Source organism: Erinaceus europaeus, chromosome 21, assembly GCF_950295315.1.
Source record: "Erinaceus europaeus chromosome 21, mEriEur2.1, whole genome shotgun sequence".
NCBI classification, from domain to species: domain Eukaryota; kingdom Metazoa; phylum Chordata; class Mammalia; order Eulipotyphla; family Erinaceidae; genus Erinaceus; species Erinaceus europaeus.
In genome coordinates this window covers 2,233,258-2,241,839 of record NC_080182.1, presented here as the reverse complement: position 1 = coordinate 2,241,839, position 8,582 = coordinate 2,233,258, and the positions used below count along the sequence as shown (strand labels likewise).

Genomic DNA, 8,582 nt, shown 5'->3' with positions numbered 1-8,582 from the left:
GAGGAAATCATGTTAAGTGAAATAAGTCAAAAATGGAAGGATGAATATGGGATGATCTCACTCTCAGGCAGAAGTTGAACAACAAGATCAGAAGAGAAAACACAAGTAGAACCTGAACTGGAATTGGTGTATTGCACCAAAGTAAAAGACTCTGGGGTGGGTGCAGGGGGGAGAATACAGGTCCAAGAAGGATGACAGAGGACCTACTGGGGGTTGTATTGTTATATGGAAAATTGAGAAGTGTTATGCATGTACAAAGTATTGTATTTTACTGTCAACTATAAACCATTAGTCCCCCAATAAAGAAATTAAAATAAATAAATAATAAGAAAAGATTGCTGGGACCAGTGGATTCATCATGCAGGCACAGAGCTCTAGCAATAAACTTGTGGCAAAGAAAAAAAAAAGAAGAAAGAAAGAAAAAGAAAGAAGAGAGAAGAGAAAAGGGAGAGGGGGAGGGGAAGTGGAGGAGGAGTGAGAGGGGAGGGTGAGGGAGAGAGAGAGAGAGAGAGAGAGAAGCACCAGCACATAGGCTCTGGTTTCCAGTGAGAGGCTGACCCCACAGCTCTCCTCTGCCAGCTGCTGCTCACAGTAAAGTCAGCAGGTATTTTTAGTGCAGGCTCATCTACCTCAGCCCTCCAGCCCTCCGAGGTTGGGACCCTGAGAGGGCTCCCAGCAGTCCCAGGAATACTCCAGAGCGCTGTCATTTTTCCAGGAGAGGGCTCCCAGCAGTCCCGGAATACTCCAGAGCGTTGTCATTTTTCCAGGAGAGGGCTCCCAGCAGTCCCAGGAATACTCCAGAGCGCTGTCATTTTTCCAGGAGAGGGCTCCCAGCAGTCCCGGGATACTCCAGAGCGTTGTCATTTTTCCAGGAGAGGGCTCCCAGCAGTCCCAGGAATACTCCAGAGCGTTGTCATTTTTCCAGGAGAGGGCTCCCAGCAGTCCCGGAATACTCCAGAGCGTTGTCATTTTTCCAGGAGAGGGCTCCCAGCAGTCCCAGGAATACTCCAGAGCGCTGTCATTTTTCCGGAGCTGCTCTCTCCTGACCCTGGGCTGGGAAGGTCCTAGAACAGGCGTCACACGGCCTCCTGGAGCCCCTGGCCCACCCTGCGCTGTAAGTCCTCCTGGCTGTGCCTTCCCTCCCACAAGTCCACATCTGCTGCCCGCAGCCCACAGGAGGAAAGACCTTCTAGGTCTGCTGGGGGCAGGGAGCACAGGCTGGACCTCCCTCAGACTGACACTGCCTGGTGCTGCCTGGTGGGCTGGTCCCAGTTTTCTCATCTGAGTAGTGGAGCCTGCTCTGTATGCCACCCATGCCCATACCCAGGCCTGTCATGATTCTGTGATACACAATCTCTCCTCCTCCTCCTCCTTTTTTTGCCCCCAGGGTTATCGCTGAGGCTCAGTGCCTGCACCATGAATCCACTACTCCTGGAGGCCGTTTTTTTCCCATTTTTGTTGCCCTTGTTAGTATTCTTCTTGCTGTTGGACAAGATAGAGATCAAGAGAGGAGGGGAAGACAGAGAGGGAAGAGAAAGACAGACACCTGCAGACCTGCCTCACCGCCTGTGAGACAACCCCCCTGCAGATGGGGAGCCGGGGGCTGGAACCGGGATCCTTAGAACCGGGGTCCTTGCACTTCATGTCATGTGCACTTAACCCGCTGTGCTATCACCTGCCTCCCCTTCTTTGCTTCTATCCATCCCTTCCCTTCCCTTCCCTTCCCTTCCCTTCCCTTCTCTCCTTTTTTCTTCCTTCTTTCCTTTCTCTCTTTTCCCTTTTCCTTCTTCTCTCTATCCCACCCTTCCTTCCCTCCCTCTATCCTTTCCTTTTCTTTCTTTCTCTCTGCCTCCCTCCCTCCCTCCCTCTCTTTCTTTCTTTCTCTTTTTCTTTCTTTCTCTCCAGCAAGGTTACCCTGGGCTTCGTGCCTGTGCATTTCCCAGCAACCTTTTTCTGTTCTTGCTTTCAGTCACAGATAGAAATGAAGAAGGGGGAGCTGCAGCACTGAACTGCTGCTGCCTGTGAAGCCTCCCTTTCTGTGCGTGATACCCAGTACCTTGTTGTGGTGTAGTGTAGGCTCTGCCGGGTGAGCTAACTCCAGGAAATGTTAATAAAATGCAGGCTGCTACAGCCCAGGAAGGTGGCTCCACGGTAGAATTCTGGACTTAAAAGCGTGAGGTCCCAGGTTCTATCCCAGGTATTGCATATGCAAGAGTGAGGCTTGGGTGTGGTCTATCTCTATTTCTCTGTAACTCTTGTGAAACAAGTGAAAACTAATTCTTAATAAAAACCTAAATCCTCCTAAAAAACGTTAAGGTACTATTTCCATTATGGCCTGACTGTTCTTTAAAGATGTTTGTTACGTGTGTTATGAGAGAAAGCATGCGTCACTAGCATATCCAATGCCGGGGGGGGGGGGGGATCTGAAGCCGGATGCAGGCAACACCTGTGCTGCACATCTCAGGTCACCTCCCTGCTCGCAGCCCAGCATTGCTGTCAACTGCTGACGGTTCCGAGTGTGGTGGTGCGCTCCTTCCTGGCGGCTCTGAGTGGCGATGCACTGAGGGTCCAGGCCTGAGCAGTAAATCCACCATTCCTAGTGCTCTTCTCTTCTTTTCTTTTATTTATTTGTTTATTTATTTTTATTTTTTATTTAAGAAAGGATAAATTAACAAAACCAGCAAAAACATAGGGTAGAAGGGTTACAACTCCACACAATTCCCAATCTCCATATCCCATTCCCTCCCCTGATAGCTTTCCCATTCTCTATCCCTCTGGGAGTATGGACCCAGGGTCACTGTGGGATGCAGAAGGTGGAAGGTCTGGCTTCTGTCATTGCTTCCCCGCTGAACATGGGCATTGACAGGTCGATCCATACTCCCAGCCTGTCTCTCTCTTTCCCCAATGGGGCAGGGATTAGGGGAAGCAGGGCTCCAGGATACACATTGGTGGGGTCGTCTGCCTAGCGAATCAAGTTGGCATCATGGTAGCATCTGGAACCTAGTGGCTGAAAAAGAGTTAAGATATAAAGCAGAACAAATTGTTGACTAATCATGAACCTAAAGGCTGGAAAATAGCAGATGAGATTTGGGGTCTCCGTTTTAGAAATAGCTAGTAGGTCTGTTTTAGGTATATTCCAAGGGGCCCATGACCCTACTAGTTTTTGCCTGTGCCTGACATTTAATAGAAACAAGTTAAGTCTTGCAAGGCTCCCAGTCCTACTTATTACCCTGGCCCCTCTTCCTTGTAAATATCACTGATGGTCACCTTCTTCCCAGAACAGAACCTCTTTTCAATGTACATTTAGGTGGTTTGGGCAAAAATAAAAGACTTCTTCTCACATCTACTGGGGCTAGATTGTTTGAAGCACAAAATAGTCCTTCTGGCAAAGTGGCGCCTGTGGGGACAGGCTTGTTCTGAACCCCTCAGCTCATTCACTGACTCACCTGCAGCAGCCTGATGAATAGAAGGTATTGAAACTGAACTCGGGTCCTCTGCCCTATGTCCCAGAAATCCACACATTGTCACAGCAGCTGCTGCATGGAGGGAAAAAGCCCTTTCCACTGCGCTTCAACTGACTGAGGAATTACTCAAATATTCTATGAGGCCAAAGTTATTACTCAATCATACTCACTGCCCTCTGGGGAAAGTGAGCATGGACACAGGTGGAAGGAGGGGGGAGAGAAAGTCAGGAGCTGGATTTAGAGGTGTATATTTACGTAGGAGGGGAGGGGCTTGGGGATTTCAGATCTTTCTGCCTTTTAGATCATGACGCCATCTAACATCGTCCTCCTAAAACAAAGCCTATGGTCAGTCTTAACTAATTTTTTAAAAACCCAGAGCACCTCCTGCTGTGGACCACTCAGTGGATGAGCAGCAGGAGGGTCAGGGGTCTTGAAGGCAACCTCCCAGGTGGGTCAGGAGTCGGCGAGGGAGAACAGACAGACACCACACTCTATTGGAGGGTGAATCTGGACTCGTTTTAATAGTGAAACTGCATTAGCTTTTATACTTTTTTCAGGTTACATTCAGGTTGTCTAAGCAACCAGCTCATAAAGAAGTAACAATAGTCTTGTGACTTTGGCAGGCTACATGTTATTCCCCCATAACTGTAAAGAATGGGTACAATACTTTGTATCGTTCTGTTCCCAGGGGAGGTCATACCCAGAATTGTTTTAGACTTTTGCTGAGGGCTATCTCTACCATTAATCTTCTATGGGGGCGTACAGATCTTTGCCTAGTCGTGGACCACTGCTCATCTAGGTCTGGTACAGTATAACTATTAATCTTTCTTTGTTTCAATATGTCAACTTGTACCTGGGAGGCCTCAATCTCTGTATTGTTTCTATGAGGGGCAAGTCATAACATGACTTGTTTTGTCCGTCTATGCTGACCCACCTTCTCCACTTTCATAATGTAACTTTCAAATATGCTCCTGTGTAAGGGAGAGGGGGTGCTTCTGACTCTCCATTTCCACCAGGCACTGCCAAAGCATTATTAATCAATTGTGACAGTATAATTATTTGTAGCAATAACGGGGGGGAGAATGCGTCGACCCATTCCCAGCTTCTTTGAAGTCTGAATGCAGGTCCAGAGGAGATGACTTTGTCAGTCTCTCTGGTGGTCGTGACGGGGCGGCGCAACCTCCCATTTCTGACTCCTGGTAGTGCCAGGGATCAAACCCGGATCTCTTGTGTACACACCCCATGCACTACCACTGTTCCATCTGGCTCCCTGGACCCCTTAGCTATTCTGAATTCTTTTGAAGTGGCGGCGGGAGGGGGAGGGGAGGTGTGAGTCTCCAATAGCTGTCTTTTTTTTTTCCTCCAGATTTGGTTTGGGCACATTCACTGCTCATCTGCAGAAAAGTCCCTGCAAGCAGGGCACTCAGAGTCACTGCTTTGCTCTCACTCCTTTGTCACTCTCACCCCAGCTCCCTGCCCCCAGTTTCAGAGCAGCCTGTCCTATTGGGGCTTCACTTTCAGGATGGTCTGGAGACCAGGTCAAGAGGAACCTGGCATCCCAGCCCTGCCGCTCAAGGTATTGACCTGGGGCAAGTGGGATGGGACATCAGGATGGGACATCCTCCTCTTCCGTCAGGAAGTCCCGTGGCTGTCCCCTTGCAGGCTTGCCAGTGGGGTGAGTAGTCGTCCTCTGAGCAGATGCCTAGAAGTCGTACTTGGACTTGAGCTCCACACCTGTCACTTATTTCTGCTCTCAGCAAATGTCTTTCCAGGGCTGCAGACCCTGTCCATGCTCCACCACAGTCCTTACTCCCCACCTGGCTCTCCAACGTCCAAATGTCCAGCAAGCAGGGATTCTCAGCAGTCTCCTGTAGGGCTGAGTCCTAGGTACCCCGCGCTCACATGATTAACCATGAACTGTGCAGGTTACCTTCCTCCCTTCCTCCCTTCCTCCCTTCCTTCCTTTCTTTCTTTCTTTCTTTCTTTCTTTTTTCATTTCTTTCTTCCTCCCTTATTTTATTAGAGGTTAATGGTTTAGAGAACAGTTGTTGACAAACGAGTACAATTTCACACCTGACCATGACAGGTTTCTGCAAAACACCCTCCCCTTCAACTCGGGTCCTTTTCTGTTAGCATGCACCAGGGATGCCAGGCCCCCACCCCCCCCCCCCCCGCCCCCGCCAGCCCTCTCCTTGCCCTCTTTCTCCAGAGTCCTTTACTTTGGTTCAATACTTCAAACCTGGCCCAATGTTTTCTTTGTGATTTTCCTTTCTGTTTTTGTTACTTAACTTCTGCCCATGTGTAAGATCATCCCACAGTCATCCTTCTCTTTCTGGCTGATCTCACTTAGAATGATTCCTTCAAGCTCCTCACCTGCTTTCTCTTCTGCCAGTGTTTTCTGGAACCATCTTCCAAATATATCACTTGCACTAAATCCTGGTATGGTGGTCACTTTGTTGGGGGACAGGGGTTTGGGGACAGCTAAAGCAAGTGTCTATAGTGACTGAGTAATGTGCCTGGAAGCCAGAGATGAAGGGACAGAGTCTGATCCCTTGAGGAAGTTATAGCCTGAGAGGCAGAAATATCCGGCCCAATATAGCACGGTGACACAGTTCAGAGGCATCGGGGGATTTCCAAACGGTAGGCCAAGGTGTGTGCTCGCCATTTCCTGGGGACGACACTCCTCAGCAGAAGCTGGGGGTGGGGCATTGCACACAGTGCAGCCTCTGCAGGCACAGGAACTGGACAGGAGGCAGCGCTCAGCAAACAGGTGCCTCTGAAGAGATACCTGAGGGCTGTGCTTATCAGGTTCCACCCCACATGTGCTTGTTGCCACCTTTACGTGGACAGGTGTCACTTTATGACTCCAGTCAGATGTGCAGAATTGAAAACAAACATGACTTTCTGGGGCTAGGGGTGTCCGTATGACAATACCACATGCCTTTCTGTTAGCTGCCTAAGGTGGAGGCTGACTCTGTGATGTGTCCACAGAGACAGTGACAATGGCAGCTTCTTTTTTTTTTTTTTTCCCTTTTGTTGCCCTTGTTGTTTATCATCATCGTCATTGTTGTTGTTGTCGTTGTTGGATAGGACAGAGAGAAATCTAGAGAGGAGGGGAAGCAGAGAGGGGAAGAGAAAGACAGACACCTGCAGACCTGCTTCACCGCCTGTGAAGCGACCCCCCTGCAGGTGGGGAGCCGGGGGCTCGAACCGGGATCATTATGCCGGTCCCTGAGCTTTGCGCCATGTGTACTTAACCCACTGCACCACCACCCGGCTCCCACAATGGCAGCTTCTGTTCACAAGGAGAAAGGGACAACTTCTCTTGGGTGAAGATCCTGGGAGGTTCTCAGTGAGGAAGGTGGGGAGACTTCATGAGTAGTGAAGCAGGCCTGCAGGTGTCTGTCTTTCTCTCTCCCTCTCTAGTTTCACTTCTCAGTTTCTCTCTGTCTTATCAAATAAAATTGAAAGAAAGAACAAAAAAAACAAACAAAAAAGGAAAAAGAGCTGCTGGGAGTGGTTCATTTGTAGTGCCGGCACCAAGTCCTAGTGATAAACCTGGTAGCAAAATAAAATAAAATAAGTCAGAACATTCTGTGTATAGAAACTGATTTATCAGAAATACACTAAAACTGAATTAGCAGAAGTAAGGACAGTGAGCAGAAACTCCCCTGCCCTTTGTTCCTCAGTATCTTTTGCCTTCAGGGCAAACTATCAAAGTTCAGTAGGGCTGGTGAAATACTTGGATGGCATATTGCTTTGCCAAGTGCATGACCCAGATTCAAGCCAGCCCACCCCTTCCCTTCCCCTCCACTGCACTAAAGAAACTTTGGTGCTGTAGTTCCCTTCTCTCTCTCTCTTTTTCTCTCTCTCTCATTCTGTATCTCTATATAAAATAAATAAATGCACAGAATACCACGACTTTAAGACCCCATCCTGTTTATCCCCAAACCCAACTCCTACTATTTTTTAAATTTTATTTTATTGTATTTATTTATTGGCTAGAGACAGTCAGAAACTGAGAGGGAAGGGGAGATAGAGAGGAAGAGAGACAGAGAGTCACCTGCAGCCCTTCCCACTTGGGAAGCTTTCCCTCTGTAGATGGAGACAGGGGGGCTCGAACCTGGGAACTTGTGCTCTGTAATGTGTGTGTTTAACCAAGTGTGCCACTGCCTGACCCCCCCCCCCCAACTCCTACTGCTGAAGAAATAGACATGACAGAAGTTTCCAGACTCTTCTTCTGCTCGTACACAGAGTGACCCTTGAAACAGAGACAGCGCAGTAGACCTGAGCGTTGCACCTGTCTGCACTGTACTCTGGTCTATAGTAATGAGTGCTGTGCTTCTTGTAAAAGGAAGCAGTGAGCTTACAGGCACCTAGGTGGGCCCTGTGAGGAGGTTCATGGCCACAGAGAGCCCTGTCCGTTGGGTTGGCATGGTCACTCAGGTGGGCCTGATCACATACATATCTTCCTCAAGCCTGTCCCTCTGTCCGCACAGCATCCACCATCGGCTCACCTCCAACTCGGAGCCGAGGGGCAGCCCTGCCTGGTAGGGACACTTGTGATGGGCTGGCCAAGTCCTCCTTCACCTACATACAGAGAGCAGGGCACAGTCCAGCCCCACAAAATGACCTGGGAGTTTAGGGTCCGCAGGGTCTCCCCATAACAATCCCACCTGTCACGGTTTTTTCCCCTATCATATATGTAACTGTTGTAATAATTCTAGCAGATTAAGGTGTTATTTCCATTGATGGGATGGATATTGGGGGTCACTGGTGAAAAGGTGGCGGCAAAAACAGACGTTTGATTAGGAAGATACTGGTAAGAGTGGCTGACAAAATAACAGTAGGCTGGGAGATAGACTGCCCAGCAGAGTGTGCACCTTACCAAAGGTGAGGACCTGGCTGTGAGCCCGGGGACTGGGGAAAGTGCCACAGAAGATGGAGTGGTGCTGGGGTCACTCTCCTATGCCCCCCTTCCTCTCTCTCCATATATCTGAAATGAAAAGAATAAGAAAATTCATGGGAGGCAAGAAGAGGGAGTGTGGTGGAATCCTGCTTGCAGAAACCTCTGGCAATACAAAAAATAATAATAATAAAATAAAAGAGATTATTTCA

General features: G+C 48.9%; 1 protein-coding gene across 1 annotated transcript in view; it reads left to right on the top strand.

Moving 5' to 3' along the window:
• The first annotated feature begins 1,008 nt into the window (after positions 1-1,008).
• Positions 1,009-8,582, top strand: part of SLC41A3 (solute carrier family 41 member 3) — a 49,711-nt gene continuing 42,137 nt past the window's right edge. Inside the window, exon 1 of the mRNA XM_060180269.1 lies at positions 1,009-1,114. The gene's annotated coding sequence lies outside the window, so the exon portion shown is untranslated. The remainder of the gene's footprint in view (positions 1,115-8,582) is intronic.